Source organism: Protopterus annectens, chromosome 13.part0 (genome assembly GCF_019279795.1).
Source record: "Protopterus annectens isolate FY-2018-M chromosome 13.part0, PAN1.0, whole genome shotgun sequence".
NCBI lineage: Eukaryota > Metazoa > Chordata > Ceratodontiformes > Protopteridae > Protopterus > Protopterus annectens.
Window position 1 is genome coordinate 454,065,821 of NC_056747.1, and position 21,743 is coordinate 454,087,563.

Sequence of the window (21,743 nt, forward strand, 5' to 3'; positions counted from 1 at the left end):
AACAGAACCTCTGTAATGAGCCAGACAATCACAAACAGAGTCTGCAGGTTCATCACACACTATAGAATCTCCATAATGATTCAGGCAGTCACAAACAGAATCTGCAGGTTCTTCTCAAACTCTGCAAATCATGACCACCACTGTAAAACACTACAAAAAACAATATGGCTCCTAGTCAAACAAAGATCATCTGGCCTACTCTTATACTCTCAAATTTTAAGACTCCTATACAGCCACACAATTTCTTCTATGGCAGGCAAATTAATAAGAGAACCCTCTTTCTAAAAAATTAAAAGCCACGCAGGTCCTTTCCTACTGGCTCCTTAAACAATAATACACAGATCATTACTTCTCCTCATTGGTAATCTCAAAGAAATACGTCTTATCCAAAATTGCATGTGAAACTAAAACATTATTTTCATGATCATGCTTAATAAAATTCCACCACTCTGAATACACTACATGACAGAATCTTGCTCTTGTTCGTCAGTCAACTTGCTTATAAGTTTATATGATATCATTTGCAAATACAGCTAAATCAAGCATCCCTCTGTCTGCACTGTTCATAACTATATATTTCTACACTTGTGTAATTGGTCATATCCGTATTGTATACAGTGATTGCTTCGGTCTGTATTATACACTCATCAAAATTACATCACCATACTGTAATGCATATACCATACATGTTTTTGTTTCTTTGCTTTCCTTATTTGCTTCTCCCCAGACTGAGATTGAAGTTGGTCTTTTGCGAACAGTGGCCCACCCCATTTAACAAATTCAAATAAATAAATCCCTTACCTTAATCTCTCCTCATGATATAGTGTCTATTGATGCATTCAGGAAGTTACCCTGAACCAGTGACAGCAGCAGATATACAGACTGGGAACAACCAATGGTCAAACAGGAGGTTACCCTGAACCAATGACAGCAGCAGACATACAGACTGGGAACAACAGTGAAAAACCAGTAGTCAAATAGAAGGTTACCCTGAACCAATGACAGCAGCAGATATACAGACTGGGAACAACATTGAACAACCAATGGTCAAACAAGAGGTTACCCTGAACCAATGACAGCAGCAGACATACAGACTGGGAACAACACTGAAAAACCAATGGTCAAACTGACATGGAACAAAAAAAAAAAGCACGGAGTACTGATGTTTTTTCCTTGAATGCACCACAGGGAAGTTCTATGTATCATGTCAAAGAAGACGTGCAGCACACTGAGTAGCCACATGCCACAACACTGACTGTGTGCTGCAGGTACGGGGGCACATTTCCCTGCATTCTGAGTACTATGTATTGTTATGTTAACAAGCAGCACTATCAACACAGTAGAATTTATGAAATGCACATAGCATGCGCAGACTGTATGAGGCAGTCAGTACAAAGACATTAGTGGCCCAGATGGCCCAATGTGATAACAAATCCCCGCTACAATACCTTTCTGTGTGAAGGGTACACAGACTGCCATTCTGAGCTCTTAGTACTGCTATCAGTGTGCATGTAAAGAACAAGGCATATGTCTTACAACATGATAGCTTGTGTGTCTGGCAGATTACTGGTCTATATTGTAGGATAGCTTTCATGGATTCATCCCATAGGCTGTGCAGACTGTGACCCTTAAAATGTATATGCATATCTATAAACATATCCATCTATATATGAAACCATTAACATATTTATGTGGGGAATACTACAAGGAAGAAGGCACAATTGCAATGCACAGAATTATACTCTGACATAATTGTGAAAAGTGGTATGCAAAAATATGGGACTTCCTTCAGAATCACATGCTTATTTGTTAGCCTCTGAATACATTTCTGTGTACCACCACTCACATCTGCAAACTCCAAGGCTGGTTTCAACACTTGGCTATATTACAGACTGGTTTGCTCATAGGAAGTAAGGGGTGGAGAGCCTGGAGATGAACCAGCAGATATGATATGCACATGCAACATCAGAGGCCATTGTAGAAAGTTCTCCAAGATGTCTGGTAAGGAAATTATCCTATTTTGTTTTGTTTTGTTTTGGGTCTCCCACTCCACTTGGCTCAATAGGCAAATTCATTCCACGAGAGGTGAAAGCCCTGTAGCCCATTTGTTTCTCTCAGGGTAACAGCCAAACTTTGGATACTGATGCGAGTACCCAAGCTAATATTTTTTTTTCTCTTGAACCTCTAACCACATTGCCCTTGCCCAGTAAGCAGTAGTAGTGATCAGTGTGTAAAGGGTGTCAGTGAGGGTGTATTGCTCACTTTCACAAGTGATGTTACTCCTCATGACTGCCCTGACTTCCTCAAGCCCAGCACTGCTGTTTGGTGTCTGGTCTTCACCAGAGACTCTACTGTGCAACCAAGCACCACAGGAATGTATCCCATGCCCTTCCCTGAGAAGAGAACAGCCAGCTAGGCCACTGCCCCCTTCCATGTCCGACAGTTGTATGGATCGCTAATCAACCTTGGGTCACCTGAGTCATAGCCATTGCTTTATTCCACACCTCTCAACTGCCCAGAATTTTGCAGAATGTCCATGTTTTTGCCTTATATTTTTGGTCTGTTGCTGATTAAATTTGGGGTTTCCTGATAAATCACTGAGGACTGAAGTCACTAAATGATACACATTTGAGTTTCAGATGTCATATGCTTCAGAAAAATGCATGCTAATGCAAAACTTGTTATTCTACCAACTGTTTAAGTTTATAAGAACAATATTTAAAATCCGTCCCTATTTCTGACCTTAGTCCCACCATTACTTTTAACTTTGTCCAGATTTCTTGCGCTTAGAAGTTGAGAGGTATGTTTTATTCCTGTATGCCGATGGATCTGGTTGCAGACTACTGTTTCTGGTGTGGATATATATACAATTGCTATATGTGAATCAGCTGCCCATGTGTTGTAGGTGATGTTCTCTGAATCATGCTTAACTCTTTATTCAACTTCTTGTGATCATGAGTGTGTGTTCTCTCACCAGAATTTTCCTTGGCACACAGAAATGCATCTGCTGGTTTATTATTTCCATCGGGTAATTCTGAATTATGTATTACACTTTGTCCTGTTTTTCACCTACAACTAGCCCTTCTAATTGGTTTCCTTGTCTATGAATTCCTCCCAAGGTGCAGTTCACAGAGACTTGCAACAGGTGGGCCTGGAACTCCGTGGACCGACTGACAGCTGGAAAAAAAAATTATCAAAGTTGTACTTGATATGATTTTGATTGGCATTTGGCTGTGGTTTCAGAGGGTGAGGAGGGCTCTACTACTCACTGACTCTGTCAAATAGTTATAACATTTTTAAGGCTGGTCTGGGATACAGGAATTCTGTTTAGAATCAGGGTTGTGCTGCACCGTAATACAACTGGTTGTAATGAGATAATACACTGCAGTGATGAGATGTCTGGTGATGTTGGTGGGAGTAGGATTACTAGACTACCAGACCACCAGTAGAAGATTTTCTGTTGCTGGTGTTGATAACCTAACCATCTCCCCTTATCCAGGCAGTCATGTAAGTGGGATATGGAGGAGCATACAAGGGGAAGTTTTGCACACTGCGCATTAAAACAGTTAATTTCAAAATCTAGAATGTCTGCAGTCCTCAGCAAAAAGGTATTTTTACAATTGTACTAGTCATTACCCCACAATAGTGATCTGTCTGTCCCAAGTGTATGTGGTTAGCATCAATGATGTTCTGCTTTGTGCTTTTCAAACAAAATGCACAGTCTATTGTTACTGGCCCTTCCGTCAAAATATGAATTCTGTTCGGAGTGTTGGTCTAGCTGTACCAGCAGTTTGATTAGCTATAAAAACGGGGTTCTTTTTCATTCTTTAAAGAGGTATTGAAACAACCTAAAAGCCTATTGTTGTTCTCTAGAGGAAATCCAAGACTGCAGTGTTCTCACAACTCGTAATGTACAAATAAATACATGTAGAGAGAATGGGGTTAGTCTTCAAACTTAAAATGTATTGATCTCTCACAGCATGTTAGCAGAGGTGCCTGTAAAAAGAATAGCAAGACGGTAATTCCCACACCTGTGACACTTGCTCACCTTTAACACAACCCTTTATAATGCTAACAGTAACACTCTTTGTTAGAGCAGTAGTGTGAGTTACAGAAAATGCTGCTTCAGCAGAGTCTGTCTCATATTTCCACTAAATTAATTACCAAGATAATTTCCAGTCCAGTAAATCATGAAGATGAAGTACAACTAATTCCTGGAACTGCTTGCAGTCATCATGAGGTGCATAAACACCGTGCGCAGATTAGCTGCCACGGTGCTCTGACCCACCCATTTTAAGACTACCTGCAGTCCAAGCATAATTACATTTGACTTGTTTTAAATAAACCAAGTGCAGCCCATAGAATTAATGCCACAGTTTCACCTGACTCTATTGTCCCGCCCACTCCTTTTCAATACAGATGAAGAGTTTCCTAAACAAAAATAATGTCAGCTTTTTACTATTACCAGCAGAACAATGCTGTTTTTCTCTTCACAGAAGAACTAAGCTATGAATATTCCTTGAAATGTAGTGTGTTTCAAGCAGAGCAAGACTGTCTTACTGGCCTTGGCTACTGTATCTTAAGTAGAACGCAATTGCTTCCATTTTACCACATAAGCAGTGCAAACAAATAGAAGGAAATCTTGTTACCTTACAAGGATAAGTATCCAGAAATACAAACATAATGCTTTTTAAAAATCTAACTGTAAAGTAAGCAGCACATTAAACAAAATGAATTAAAAGAGTGGTCTTTTCTCCCAATATATTTATATAGGAAAGAAGGACATTTTAATGATATGCAAGGACATATGGTTTCACTTAGGACTCAAATGCTTTCTCAAATGTTTACATTTACAACTACCATTTATTTGCTATGATTTTACCCACAGTTAGCTATAAGTAAAAGGCAGCATATTAACTAAAAGTGGAACCAGAGAATCAATTCAAAAGTAAATACAAAAATGTATCACCATGTCCATTCATTTGCGGAAATTCTTTTGGAGAGCTTGCACGCTACTTGATGTAGCCAAAAAAAAAAATGTATTATTTTAAATATAAATTACCATGCTAAAATATTTTTTAATTTTACTGCTAAAGTTAACATGAATGCTTTTGTTTTTTTTACTCACATTTATTCTAATCTGCAGCTACAGAGGCTAGGTATATGACTTTGTACTGCAGGGGAACAGGCAAAATCAGTAAGTGGCTCAGAGTGCAACATAATCAAATCTGTTCAGAGGCATAATAAATGAAAAGTAGTCTACAGGGATTTAGCATTATGTTATTACGGCTGTTGCACAGAATATCACACTAATCAGTTTATAGGAACAGCCAAGCATTTCCTTTGTGCATTAGTCAGGTAGTATAACTCAAGGACATTTCAGAGGCATACTGAATAAATGATCAAAGTAGCTATCTTTTTAATTGCTTGTGCTGCTATATAGTGCATTCTGCCAATGGTAAGGCAAGTAACTAAGATCTGTGTCATCATAGCAAAACACACATTTTTTAAACCATGAAGGTATAATTGTCCAGTAGTAAAGATTCTTTAAGTTGGTAAACAGCATGTAGAGTCAAGTAGTGCAAGAAAATGATATGGAAGTCCGTGATAACTAAAACTCAACATATGCTTTTAGAGCCATTGCAACAGTGTAGGAACCACATGGAACTTACATGTGCGGACATACTCCGGCTTAGTAATAACATTAATGCAGAGTCGGTAGTCCACTCCATAAAGGCACATCAGATTCATCATTCAGCAATATTCCCTAGCAAAAGATTTACATTAGTCTGCTTACTCCAAGGTTTTATGACATAGGAACATACTGGACAAGTGATCACAAGGACCATAAGATGCCTAACCATATACACCTTTAAGCAAACAAACTTAAAAGTTATTGCCACCCTTTTCAGGCACTTAGTGTTCCTCTCCCAAATCAAGCAGGGTGATAACTCTGGTGTAAATTTGTGCCCACCCATCCAGTCTTCAAAACTAGTCTTAAAGGTAGCTAAAGTAGTAGTTTGTTTGACCAGTAGTGGTAACTTATTCCATGTGCTAGGTATACATAGGAACATATCTTACCATTTGGTCTTGTTTATTTGATTGTGTACATTTAGGTCCTTAGTGTGAGTGTTTTGTAGAGCCACTGGTTTTGTGAAGAAATAGGTCAAATTGGACTGAGTCTTTCATGGCTGAAAAAGTGAGACATAAATCTTGTTTTGGTGCAAGAATAAATTAGGACCTGAACTTTCTGCTGAACAGATGGAAGGAGTAATATGTTTGTGAGTTCACATACCTAGGAAGGAAGAGTAGGGTTTACAGAAAAGGACTAGCAGAAACTGGTGCAGACCAATGGCATTAGTGCAGACATGTATGTATAAATATAGTACATCTTAGGAAATGGCTAGGATTGTGAGTAAGGCAAGTCCTCCACACCAGCCAGCATGGCACTGTAGCTAGCAAGATGCCCTGATTGCCTCTTTACATGTCACTGTAGCAGGATGCCTTGACTGCCTCTTTGCATGGCATTGTAGCAGGATGCCCTGATTGCCTCTTTGCATGGCATTGTAGCAGGATGCCCTGACTGCCTCTTTGCATGGCATTGTAGCAGGATGCCCTGATTGCCTCTTTGCATGGCACTGTAGCAGGATGCCCTGACTGCCTCTTTGCATGGCATTGTAGCAGGATGCCCTGACTGCCTCTTTGCATGGCACTGTAGCTAGCAGGATGCCTTGACTGCCTCTTTGCATGGCACTGTAGCAGGATGCCCTGATTGCCTCTTTGCATGGCACTGTAGCAGGATGCCTTGATTGCCTCTTTACATGTCACTGTAGCAGGATGCCCTGATTGCCTCTTTACATGTCACTGTAGCAGGATGCCCTGATTGCCTCTTTGCATGGCTCTGTAGCAGGATGCCCTGATTGCCTCTTTACATGTCACTGTAGCAGGATGCCCTGATTGCCTCTTTGCATGGCACTGTAGCAGGATGCCCTGACTGCCTCTTTGCATGGCATTGTAGCAGGATGCCCTGACTGCCTCTTTGCATGGCACTGTAGCTAGCAGGATGCCCTGACTGTCTCTTTGCATGGCTCTGTAGCAGAATGCCCTGACTGCCTCTTTGCATGGCACTGTAGCTAGCAGGATGCCCTGACTGCCTCTTTGTACACATCTCCTTAACATCAAACTCTAGAGATTTCTGTGTTTAGCTCATCTGAATACATAAGTCAGACATGAGTGGAAGGTGAAGCAAATGATCAACGGGAGAAGAATGGCATAGCTGATGACAAACACCTTTAGTAGGAATCAAAAATGTATTTCAAATAAATAAATATATTTCAATTTGTTTAATATTAAAAAGTCTCATTTTGGAGGAGGATTTCAATGTTAAAATTAAAACTGGTCAGGGGCAAATTCGGTCTTGTGTCCTTCAATCAATCGGTATAAACATGCAGACTGTACAGGATTCCCTCGCAAATTGACTGCTGATTTTAGGACTTTGTAAAATTGATTCTTATAATCATGACAGGAATCACACACTGCCCAGAAAGTAATTTTCCTCATGTACTGAAAGGCAAGTTGCTAATTTTTAATCTGCTCTGCTGGGTTGCTCTTTTGTATTTTTCACTCGTGTTTGATTCCAGGCTACAAATTATTGTGATATGTGATTGCCTAGTACAGCTGAATTATTCCTTCTCTGAGAGTGCAGCATTGCAGAGAATGTAGTGAATATTTATTTGTTTTTTATTAATCATTTTTCTCTAAATTCTTCTGGCTTCAAAATGAGGCCCATAAAATACGTGGATTGGGGGGGGGGGCTGAAGCTTCCTCTTGGTGTGCTGATAACTTTCTCCCCTGAAAAAAAAAACACTTGCATTTGAATGGCTTGTGTTTGCATGAAAGAAATGTTTCTTTGACTATTATAGCTGCAGTCCTTTATGTAGTCATGGAAACAGTTTCATAGTCATGTGCAAAGTGATATTTTTCAGGGACTGGAAAATCAAGACAGCATGGTAGACCCAGTTCTTACCTACAGTTCCATTTATTTATTTACATAAATTTGAGGTTACACTAACAAATGACGAGATGAAGATCTTTATAGTTTACATGACTGTTCTTGCCACTGTAAAGTGTGTGTGTTCAACACGCATGTTCATTAATGTTTGAGTGATACTCTGGAGTGCCCAATTGTATTCAAGTGACAAGAAAACTAGATTCATCCTTCCTATTAAGCAAGCAGGGTACTTCCATAGCAGCCTTTACAAAGTAGTCTGGGTGATTGCCAGTTTTCAGCATGGATATGTTGAGAGTCTACTTAATGAGAGACATTGTTAGCTTCCCTCAGTAGTGGGTGATGTGGCCGAGCTTCTTGCTGGTCTCCTTTGGCCATGAGCTTAGTAAAAACCATGGACCTATATCCAGCCAAGCTTTTGGATCCCTGTATTTCAATATTCAGTGTTCACTATACAGGTTCAAAGCCTCAAAACACCCTCAAAAAATTGTCACCAGAATATACTGGATCAAAAATCATAATACCAACCCAGTCTTCCAACCTATTCTTAAGAGAAACAATTGACCGCAACGTCCTAATTTTTAGTGGAATATTCTACTGACCAGAAATCCTTCCAAAAAGGATTTATACCATTCAGCAGTCTCATCCAATTTACAATCATTCATAAGGTCTTTACTTCTGGTACTAAATAAATGACATAACCTGTTAATACCAACCATACCACTAACATTAAATTCTTTGAAATATTTAAATGCCATTATCAAATCTACACACACAAAACTAGATTTAATAGTGTATAATGATAAAAACTGTAATCTTTATTTACATTTAAGACCTTGAATACCAAAAATCCACCTAGTAAAATGCCTTTGAATTTGCTCCAATCTATTAAGTTGATTACTGAAAACACAAATTGACCAGAAAATTCAATTATACATCTAACTAGAGTTTTATACAGTGGCAATAACATAATCCTATCCCAGCTATCAAAGGACCTGAAAAAATTATATATTTCACAATAACATTTCCTTATAATACTTGCCAGATGTGGCTCAGAACATTCAGTCATTACTCCAGATCCTTAATAGTTTCCCCGACTTTAATCCTCAAATTATCCAAAGCATAATGATACAATATATTAGCCATCTGATACGCATTACACTTTGTCATCATCAACCCCTTTTCTTTCCATTTTCTACATGGCATTGGGGTGTTGTCAACTGTTGCCATCTGTCTCAACTCAATGCCACTCTCCTACCTTCTTCAACACTCGTGTCTGACTGTTGCAGGTCTTCTCTCACACAGTTCATCCACCTTTTTGCTGGATGCCCTTGTTTCCTCTTGCGGCCTTCTTGTCTGTCCTAAATTTTCATTACCAGATTGTCTTCTGCTTTTCTGCACATGTGCCCAAACCACCATATTTGTTCTCTTTGACCTTGTCTGCAATTGGAGCTACTTTGGCTTCTTTCTGGTGTCCTCATTTCTTCAAATGTCCCATAGTGTGTATCTTACCACCCATCTCAGGCACTTCATCTCTATGACATCTAGCTTCCTCAACTGCTCAGCCTTAACTGCCCAGGTTTCTGTTCCATACAGTAGTACTGGTTGCACCATTGTTTTGTACACCTTAATTTTAAGCTTATTTGGCATTTTTTGTTATATACTACACCTGACACTCTGTGCCAGTTGGATGCAGCCCCTCTAATTCTTCCCTTTTCCTTAAGCACCCCTTCCAGATACATGAAGCTGTTAACCTGTTCCACTACTTTCCTTTCTATCTCAATTTTCAGCTTCTTCTGATTTCTTCCATTTGCTACCATTACAACTGTCTTATCTGTGCTCAGTTTCAACCCATGTGCCTACAGTTTTACATTCCATTACTTTATCCTTTGTTGAAGTTCTTGTTCGGAATCTGACTGTAATGCCACATTGTCTGAAAACAGCAACTTAGTTGACATGTGCCCTCCAACCTGTTTGCTAATGTATTCCATCACCAGTATGAACACCAGTGGACTCAGAGATGAACCCTAGTGCACACGCTGTCCCACTGGGAGCCCCTCTGTGAGACTGAACACTGTTCATACTTGAGTCACTGGGTCTTTGTACATAGCCTGCACCAGTTCAACCAGTGTTCCTGGGACTCTGAACTATCACAAGACTGCCCAAATCAACTTTCTTTGGACTTTTTCATATGCTTTCTTCAAGATTAGAATTGTCCAGTTGGTCTCTTTCCTCATCTCTAGTTTCTTCTCAACTATCAGGTTCACTGCAGACATTGGGTCTGCTGTGCTGCATCCTGACCTGAATCTGAACTGCTCATCTCCCATCTTACTTTCTACTGCTCATCTTCTCTGTACATCAGTCACCCTCTCCAGAACTTTCATGTAGTATGACAGGAGTTATACTGTATACTTCCCACAGTTGTGGATGTCCCCATTGTTCTTGTACCATGGCACTAGTTTACTTATTCTGGGATAAGCCTTTCTCTCCATACTGCTTTGAGTACCATCAAGAACCATTTCTTCCCTAGCTCACCCAACATTTTTATTATACCTGCTGTGACATAATCTGAGCCTGCTGCTTTCTCAGACTTCATTTTCCTCAGTGCTGTTCTTACTTCTTCTAGGGTGGGCTCCTCTGCTTTCATCGTAGGTGTGTCTGGGGCAGTGCAACTTCTGAGGGGGTTTCTTCATTCAGAAGCTGCTGGAAGTACTCCTTACATCTGCCTTCGATGTCCTATGGGCTGGTGAGCAGGTTGTTACTGGCATCTCTTATGAAGGGTGTCTGATTATCTTATTTATCTTTCTGTCTTTGCCTTGCAACCTTATAGTTCCTTTGTGACATTTACAGAGTCACTTTTCAGAAGACTGTAGAGTGCCTCTGATGCATTGTTCTTTGCTATTGCAACTCCCCTCTTAGCCTCTGTGTTAGCCAAACAGTATTCCTTCCTTGCCTGGTCTATCCTTTCTATCTCCCACATTTTCCTGCACTCCTCCTTTCTTTCGATGACTTTCTGGACTTCTGCATTCCACCACCAGCTTTCCTTATGTACCTTATTTCCATACCTGGCTTGGCCACATACCTGTTCTGTAGTCTTTGCACATGCTTTTTGAGATGCTGCCATTATTTAACTCCACCTCTTTCCTCCTCCTCTTTAAGTGCTAGAGACCTGAGTAATTCCTTGAACTGTAGTGATTTCTCTCCAGTCAATTTCCTGGTCTTCAGTCTAATCGCTGTTAAGCTTACAACCTTCTCTGAACATTGTTTACAGTGACTGTGGCAACCAGAGATTCATGTTGTGGGCTGACTTTCACTGAGGATGATTTTGCAAGTGCTGACTCCACCCCCAGTCCCCTTCCCTTACTAGAAAAGTCTACCTGAGTTGCATGTTGTCCATTTTTGCATGTGATCTTGTGATGGTCTGTCTTGCTGAACCATGTGTTGGCCAATATTAAGCCTTTTGCCAAACATTAGTCTAGAATGCCCTCTCCTTTTGTTTTTACATGTTCACATGAGTTGTTATTGTATTCAGTTATTACCTTAATCTCGTTTTATGACCAAATGAAGCCATAAAAGTGAAACAAGTCTTTGTGATGTGGAATAAAATTTTGGCAATGATGTACAGTGGTGCTGGAGTACTGTTTCATTGGTAGCCTGCCCCAAATTAGTATCTTTGAGCCATGGAAGTCTTCTATTGGTCCTTTCCATACCTCTCTAACCAACTTAAAATGGCTACCTCTCAGAAAACTGTCATAAGCTACTCTCCTCAAATTAATACTGAAAATGAGCAATCCATCCTGAAAAGACACCCATGCCATCATAATAATCTCTCAGACCCCTATGTATTCCAGTGAAAACAGTCATTGCTGTTAAAAGCTCACCTTAAAGGTAATGTCTGAGATAATGTTTATTAGAACAAAGATAACCTGCAGCTAATTGAGTTTATTCATTAAAAAGAGATTAGTCTCATATATTGTATTAATTTAAGTAACTAATAATTTTGTCCTTATACTGTGGTATCAGTAAGAAGCTGAGATCCCTCATAAAATCCTCCAAAGCTAGTCATGAAAATAAAATTGCCAAAGATTCCAAAGACAGCCACAAGGCATTCTATAGTTATGTCAAGAATCAAAATGGCAATGCTCAGATATGCTCTGAGCTACAACAGAATGGCATTAAATATACTGATCCCAAGGATATTGCCAATATCCTGGCAGATCGATTTAGTGCCAACTTCACCCCACCCCACTCCCGCCCCTAAAGGGCCCATCTCAATACCAAAAGATTGCCAAATTCCGGTAATCATGGCCACATAAGTAGAAACCGCACTCTCCAAAGTTAAGAATACAGCATCCAAGGGACAAGATAACATCCCGGGCTGTGTACTATATGAACTACAAAATGAACTGGCAACTCACCTAAGTGTCATGTTTAATCATAGCCTCACCTCAGGCCTCAGGCCCACTGAGTGGCACACAGCTACAGTTATCCCACTCGGGGGGGATCCAACTTGGATCCCGGGAACTACCGCCCCATCAGTCTGATTAGCCTGATCTGCAAGGGCATGGAACGCATTATCATGGAACATATAAACAAAGACATTGGCAACCTTCAAACACTGGACCCCACCCAGTTTGGGTTTGTGAAGGGCCAATCTTGTCTCCTGAATCTGATTGACTTCTTCGAATCAGTCTCCAGAGCTGTGGACGAGGGTAAGGCAGTCCATACAGCCTATTTGGACCTCGCCAAGGCCTTTGACACCATTCCCCACTCTGGAATCATAGATAAACTTACTAAGCTGAGCATAAATCCCTATGTCACTCGATGGATTGCCAACTGGCTTACTGACAGAACCCAGACTGTAAAAGTAGCCGACTCCAAATCCAGCTCCAGACAAGTGACAAGTGGAGTACTTCAGGGTCCAGTGCTGGGACCACTCTTATTTGGTATCTACTTCTCTGAAGTACAGGCCAACACTAAGGTACTCTGGCCAACAAAGTTCGCAGATGACTGCAAACTGGGAGCCATTACTGAATTCCCAAATGATGTGGATATTCTACAAAAGGGCCTTACAGAAACAGATGTTTGGTGCCAGAGCCATGGGCTCAGGCTTAATGCCAAGAAATGCATAGTTATCCCCTTTGGGAAAAACCATGTACCCATGAAGTGCCACATAGATGGCAGTACACTAAACACCGAAAATGTGATGAGAGACTTAGGGACAGAGGTGGACAGTGGTCTCACCTTCGATAACCACATCACCACAACAGTCAGGAAATCCTCCTATGTGGCACACCTCATCACAACGGACTTTTCATCCAGAAAAAAGGAGGTCTTTGTCCCACTGTACTCATACCTCATTAGACCCATTATAGAGTACAATGCCCCTTTTGGTATGTACCTCACAAGACATCTGCAACAGCTGGAAAGGCCACAGAAATACCTCACTAAAAGAATCACAGGCCTAAAGCAGATGCCCTATACTGACCTTCTAAAAAAACTCCAGCTATACTCTGTGGCATATCGTCTACTCAGAGGCAATCTCTGCTAACATACAAGGCCATGTCAAATCCTGAGCTGTTGGACATGCTCCACTTAAAGAAATCCCAATCCCTCAGAGCCACACACTCCAGGGATCTAAATCTTGTCATCACAATGAACAAAACATGCTGGAGGGATAGGTTCCTGACCCAGAGACTCCCCATACTCTGGAATAGACTGCCCATACATGTTAAGTAGAGTGCCTCCTTGGCCCTCTTCAAAAGGAACCTTGACAATTGAATGGAGTATAAAAAATTCACCCTGGGGATCATGTCAGTTGCCCTGCTAGACAGGTGTCCAGGGAAGTAAATATTGTGGGAAGAAATGTCCAGGGAATTGTTATGGCTAGGCTTGTATAGGCCCTATGAACCTATGGCAAAGGGCACGAATCAAAGTTATTAAAACTCAAGTTCCTATGATTTTAATTGTTGCAAATTTATTATATAAATATGCACGATTTTCTGTTTTTTACTGCTTTTTGGTGTTTATTGTTTTTGGGCTTTGAAATGACAAGAAATAAATGTCAGGTGATTACTTTTTAAAGATTTCATTGGCAATATTTACACCAATGGCATGGAGTCACCAGCTATTTAAGATTGTTAAACTGTTTGATGGTTATTCTGATGAAGTCCCCAGTTAGAGAGACAAAAACGCTCAATTTTCTAAAATAAACTAGTGTTCCTGCCATTCTTCTGGTGATGCATCATAAAAATGTGGTTTTCTAGCAAACATTGAAGATTGAAATCAACAAATAATGACCGTCATTTGTGTTTCAGACCTCATTTCCTTCAGAAAATGCATGCTAATGCAAAATTGGTTATTCTAGCAACTTTCAGTTTATAAGATCAATATCTAACATCTGTTCCTGATTTTGGGCATTTGTCCAGAATTCTTGCACTAAAACATTCAGAGGTATAGTCTCTTACCTTGAGAATCAGGGTAAACTGCTTAAAAATTAGGGCAAAGGCTCCATATATGGGCAATTTAAAAAAAAATGGTGCTATAGACTTAGAATGACATTTCAAAAATAGTAAGGCTGAGCCTGATGAAGAGGTCTATGGGAAAACCATACAAATCAGAAGAGGCTGTGCACCTAAACATTAGTTCCTAATTATTTTATTTTGTGCTTAGAGTAAATGCAGAATGATGATAATCAAGGAATTTCTCGATTTGACTACAATTCAGTAGTAAAAGTGTATTTTTTTATTTCTGTCATTCGCTAGCATTTAATTAAATGCTGAATAATTGAACCCATTCTATCAAACAAGTTTAAAAGTGCAAAGTTTTCATTTTACCAGAGTTTGTGTGACTTTGGGCTCTGTTATATTAGTCAAGGTGTTGCTGAGAACAAAACAATCTGCATCAGGGAAGTGTAGCTTGTTTACTTCAGCCAGACCTGTTAATTAAAACCCATTTGATAGATCATGACTGATCAGTCAACATTCAATTAAACATGAACTGAGGACGCCTACATTTTCTACATATATGCATTTGTGTATGCATATTTCTGCGTGTGTTTGTGTGCACCAGTCCAAAACCTATGACTTGGACAGCTAATAGACTAAGAATACTTCAATTATCATTTTTTTCTGAAGTTCGGAAGTAAAAAAAACCTCTGTAATGTTTCCCATTTTTTGTTGACTGTAATCTAACAGTATATATATAAAATAGTGTAGATTTTAGGTGGGTTAAAACATAAATGTGAGCCAAAATCAGGGACATTTGAAAGGTATAGTATAAATATAGGGGTGACAATCACATGATAGTATACGTAAAGTGTATAAAAACAGCAGTTCACGTATTTTTATAACAATAAACATAAGTAGGCAGCAGTGATTCAGAAGGGGAAACATATTGTGTATATTGTGCTTAAGTAGTCCAGTAGCACACTTTTTGAACTGTGTGTATCATGTTTATTATATGCATTGTACTGTGTGTGTGGCAGCTGAAGTTAAACAGCTACTGAGTACAAGCATGCACATTTCAGATACAGCATGGTTCACTCTATAGCTGAATGCAATTAATCCTTATCAGGAGGTCTGCTTCTATAATGAAAAGATTTGAATTACACCACACAGTCACTAATATTATTGATGCTAAGAAAGTGTTAATTTTTGAATGCAATTGGACAAAAGAATTTGAGGCTGTTAAGTAATGTGACCTCACATAGAAACCCATATGTGAAGTATTTTAATGAAATTGTAAACAGTCGGCAGATGATCTGAATGCAAAAAGTTTAATAACTGCAGAACGATTTAGGACATTTGCTAAGATTAATCCTATCTTATTTAACTACCATGCAATTGCTCACCATTGAAACAGCTAGCCACCATACATCATCTTCTCTTGTAATAGCACTGCAGTACATTACCAAATGCTCATAAACAATAGTTTTTCCTGGGGCAAGCCCTACACTGCATCTCTGATATTTTTATATTACACATTTTAATATTCCCTCAGTCATAAGTTAGTGTGACCTCAGAGTTGGAATACACACACAAACACACACACACACACACACACACACATATATATATATATATATATATATATATATATATATATATGGGTCCCATTTAGATGATCGAAGTCTTAGAACTTCGAATTTCATATGTTTTAAGACTTCGGACATTCTAAATAGAGATCTCCATACAGCGCAAATGGGAAATGTTCCCTTTTCCTCACTGTAGTGCAATCTCTGAGTTGGTATATTTAAGTAGCGGGGTGGTGTGGGGGGCACAGGGGGACTTGACCCCCTGCAGAAACATCCAGGATTTTTGTTTTGGGTTTTTTTTTAGGTGTTTGAAGTCTTAAAACTTCACTCATATGGTGTTGACCATATGAAATTCAAAGTTGTAAGACTTCGATCATCTAAATGGGACCTATATATATATATATATATATATATAATATGTATGTATGTATAATATGTATGTATATGATAGTAAAGATCCCTTGTGAATCTATAAGAAAACTAACACCATTCGTCAACAATCATAAACTTTCCTCATCACAGTCATACTGCTAAATTATACTGGATAAGACCATTTGATCAACTATGATCACTTTCTAGACCACTTGTGAATATATAAAGTGATAGCTTGAATGTGACATGTTTATTCATGTAAATAATACAATATCTAATGTATCATTTATTTTTAATTTAAAGTACTAGGTCATCCACATAAACTATTAAGTTAAAGCCCTTTTGTCAAATTCTGAAGTATTTATAATCAATACAAAAAACAGCCTCTGTATCGACCCTTGTTGGCATTCCACTTAACTCTGGATCCTCTGTAGCAACAGACTGTATTTATGCAAGTTAACCTTTTTGTACAAAAAAGAAATCTGTCTGGTGATTTCTATATTTGTCTTCAGATAACTCAGTGTTATAACAATATCCAAATGATTAATTGTGCCAAAAATCCAACATTGTCATAAGTTCAACACAGCAGGTAAGGCAAACAAAATAAAAACCATGTTGCAATTCTTTTAACAAAAATATCTTCTAGAAATGCACTTAATTCTTTATTTTTTTCAAAACCATTGAAAGTGCTGGCAACAGCACATTAGGGTGATAAGATGTGCAATGTTTCTATTTTCATACAGGTATGAACCATTGTATTTACTTTTTATCTGTGAATTTACTGTGAATTACTAGAGTACTAAACAAGTGATCGATATGAACTAGAGTAATTGCTTTCTTCTGATGTTGGAATATATTGTGAATTACTGAAGTAGTAAACAAGCCACTAATTAGTCAAACCAAAAAGTCTATCTAATTTTATTGGAATAAAATCTGTGCTATCAGAGATGCGCGCACACACATATTCTATCATACACATTTTATCATGCACACACACACACACACACACTAATCATTTTCATTCAGTTTTATGTTCATAGGTAGGTACTAGGCTATTGATTCTAGGGCCTATATAAGCCTAGCCAAAAAGGTACCCTGGCTTTCACCACCCAAGAAAATTATTTTCCTGTACCCCTGTCAAGCAGAGCCCCAGAGGTGATCTCCGGGGTGAATTTCCTATTTCCCATCCAATCATCATGATTATTCTTGAAGAGTGCCAATGAGGAGCTTTGTTTGATATAGATAGGTAGGTAGTTCCAGAGTATGGGAAGCCTCTGGGACAGGACTCTATCCCTCCAGCATTTTCTGTTTATTGTGGTGACAAGGTTTAGGTCCCTAGAGCGTGTAGCTCAGAGGGATTGGGATTTCTTTAAGTGGAGCATGTCCAACAGCTCTGGGTTTGACATAGCTTTGTATGTTAGGCAGAGGTCGTCTCTGAGTAGGCGATATGTGACGGAGTAAAGCTGGAGTTTTTTGAGATGGTCTGCATAGGGCATCTGTTTGAGGCTGGTAATCCTCTTTGTGAGGTATTTCTGCAGCCTTTCCAGTTGTTGTAGATGTCTTGTGAGGTACATACCAAAAGGGACATTGTATTTTATAATGGGTCTAATGAGTGATGAGTAGAGGGGAACAATGACCTCTTTTTTCCTGGATGAGAAACCTTTTGTGATGAGGTGTGCCACATAGAAGGATTTCCTGACTACTGTGGCAATGTGATTATCAAATGTGAGACTACTGTCCACCTATGTCCCAAGGTCTCTTATCACACTTTTGGTGTTAAGTAGACTACCACCTATGTGGTAGCTCATGGGTGCAGACTTTTTACCAAAGGGGATGTCAATGCACTTTTTGGCATTGAGCCTGAGGCCATAGCTTTGACACCAGGCATCTGCCTCAGTGAGGACCTTTTGTAGGATGTCCACATCGTCAGGAGTTTTTATTATGGCTCCTAGTTTGCAGTCATCTGTGAACTTCATTAGCCAAAGACCTTCTGTGTTAGCCTGTACTTCAGAAAAGTAGATACCAAACAAGAGATTATCCAGGACTGAACCCTGTGGTATTCCACTTGTCACTGGTCTGAAGTCGGATTAGAAGTCTGCTACTTTCACAGTGTGGGTTCTGTCAGTGAGCCAGTTGACAACCCATCTTGTGACATAGGGATCTATACCTAGTTTAGTGAGTTTATCTATAATTCCAGAGTGGGGGGTGGTGTCAAAAGCATTGGCTAGATCTAGATAGGCTTTGTGAACCACCTTACCCTCGTCTACGGCTTTGGTGACTGCTTCAAAGAAGTCTTTCAGATTTAGGAGACATGATCTGCCTTTTACAATCCCAAACTGAGTGGGGTCCAGAGTTTGGAGATTATCAATATCTTTGTTTATAAGTTCCATGATGATACGTTCCATGGCCTTGCAGACCAGGCTCATTAGGCTAATGGGGCAGTAGTTCCCGGGGTCTGTGGTGGCTCCCCCTTTGTGGAGTGGGATAACCGTCACTGTGTGCCATTCAGTGGGCACAAAGCCTGAGGTGAGGCTATAATTGAACATGGTACTTACGTGGGGTGCCAGTTCATTCCGTAGTTTGTCTAGAATGCAGCCTGGGATGTTGTCAGGTCCCATGGATGCTGTGTTCTTGGCTTTGGAGAGAGTGGATTTTACCTGTGCAGCCGTGATTACAGGAACTTTGTATTCTTCCGGTATAGAGATGGGTCCTTTAGTGGGTGAGAGAGGGCTAAAGTTAACACTGAACCTATCTGCCAGGATGTTGGCAATATCAGTTGGTTCTGTATATTTAGCGCAATTGTGCTGTGACTCAGAGCAGATCTGAGTGTTGCCATTGAGATTCTTGACATAGCTATAGAACGCTTTGTGGTTGTCTTTAGAATCAGTGGTGTGTTTGTTTTCATAACTAGCTTTGGGTGATTTTATGAGGGATCTCAGCTTCTTACTACGGCTGACCAGGGAGTTCCTCCAATCATGGGATTTTACTCTTTTTTGCAATAGTGTCTTACTTCTGTTGTAGAGTATATAGCAGGGGACCACCAGATTGGCTTCCTTTTTTGGAGGATAGCATCTTGGTTCTGTTAGGGATAGCACGATCCATGCACTCATGTAAGTGCTTATAAAATGCATTTGTGTAGGATTCAGCAGTTGTAATTCTATTGTCCGTCTGCATGGGTGTCAAAAAGTTTGCCACTTCTTTCTTAAGAAGCGTGAAGTTGGCTTTAGAGAAATTTTTTACGGTGGTTTACCTAATGGGGAGTGGGGGCGGGATATGGATGTCTAGGGTGATTAGCTTGTACTCGGATCAGACCAATGAGGAATTGACCTCTGGTGTGGAACACTGGCCGCCCATGTTGGCAATGAGCAGGTCTAGGATATTACTGCCCCTGGTGGGGGTGTGGATAAGTTGATCCAAGGCATTGGAATTTATGAATTCCAGAAAATGTTGAGCAAAAGATTTGGTACATGAGTAGTTTTCCCAGTTAATGGTGGGGTAGTTGAAATCAACCATTATTAGGGTGTTGGGTTGTACCCTAATATTTTCCAGTGTATCAAGAAATGAGGAGTAGGAATCCTGGGGCATGGTGGGGGATCTGTAGCAAGTTACAGTTTGCATTGTGGTCTTTCTCAGAGTTAGTTGCACTTGGATAATCTCAGATGCATTATGCTGAGCAACTAGCCTGGAGGTGTGGATATCCTTAATGAATATGGACATGCCTGCGCCTTTAGTGTCTCTGTCCAAGTTAGGTGGCCGAAAGGTGTGGTATGAATTATAGCCTGGTAATGCAGGGGTGCTCGCTGGAGCCTTGAACCAGGTCTCTGTTACTGCACAGATGTCGATGTTCTCCATTTTAAGGAGTGCCTCAAGTGAATGCATTTTGAGGTTTAGACTTCTAGCATTGAGTAGCATTACCTTCAGATTTTGCTTGCTTGTACCTGTTATGGATGTGAATTTGTCATTTGAACCTTGCCTAAAAAAGGTACTATAGGGTTGGCAAGAGCCTTTGCCAGTATCCAGAATCCCAAGGGTGACAGGTGCAGGCCATCTCTGGCAAAGCATCATTGTCTGTTGATCATGTCATCCCAGGCAGACAGATACTGGATCCCCTTAGAATAACACTAGAAGCTTAGCCAATTGCTGAAGTCAATCATTTTGTCCTTGTACTGTGGTATCATTCTGGGTGATGGCAGGATGCTACTCAGGGCTAGGGTCATACCTTCCTGGGCTACAAGATCGGAGAGCTCCTCCATGTCTCTTTTCATGTAGTCCAGGGAGGTACGTCTCAGGTCATTCACACCAACATGACAATGACAAGAGTCATATTTGTACTTGTTGTGGAGTGACCTGAGTGCATGTGTTGTGTGGTGTATCCTGGCACCCAACAGGCAGCTGACAGTAACTTTCTCCTTGTTCAGCCTGGTGAGTGGAACATCAGTGTGAATGACTATAGAGTCACCTATGACTAGAGTGTTGGGTACATTGTTATGCCTTATGGGCTGTGGTTGAGTGGCACACTGAGTTTGTAGGCTGTGTGTCATTTGGGTTGTGGAGGTTGCTTGCCTTTCTGCTTTGGAGGTCTCTGTTGCTTGAGCAGATTTTTATTGAGAGCCTCCGTGAATGTAGGTGTTTGTTTTGTGTTTCTATGTGTCTGTTTTGGTGGTGTAGATTTTGAGGGACTATGTGATGAATGTGGTGTGGTGCAAGTGTTTACCTTCTCCTCTTGACCGTCTAGTCCAGTTTTGGGTGAAGACAGCTTTGCTTCCAGTTTGGCTATATAAGTGCATCTCTCACAGTTTGTAGTGTTGGGTGATAGGAGGAGATGGTTGTCTGCGTACATGAGGCAATTGCTGTATTGTCCCAAGATGCCCAGATTCATCAGGTAGACAGGAGAAAACACCGGGAGCTGACCCTTAGACGTGCCTGGATAGGTGCTTATTTATTAAGTACTAAAAACTGTTTTCCTCTAGACAAGTGAGCAAAGTTGAGTGCTGTAGTAATTTGTAGCTTATTTAGTGCTTAGAACGAGTTCTGAACAAGTGCTGAGCTCAAAGAAACAGATTTGAGTACTAAAACTAAAAAAAAGGCTAGTTTTAAGGGAAACTTAAAAGAGCAGACTTTATGGCGCCGAGAATAGTGGCGATGCATAAAGTGTATTTTTTTAATATATAGCAGTAGCAAATGAGCAAACTGATTTAAACAAATTAACCAATTAACCAATTAAAAGCTAAAAACTAAGCCCCGTTCCAGCAGTCTTCAAGTCAGACATGTTCTAACTGCAGACTCCTGCCACTAGGGTGCAGGGGAACCTTCTCCAAAAAAAGATTG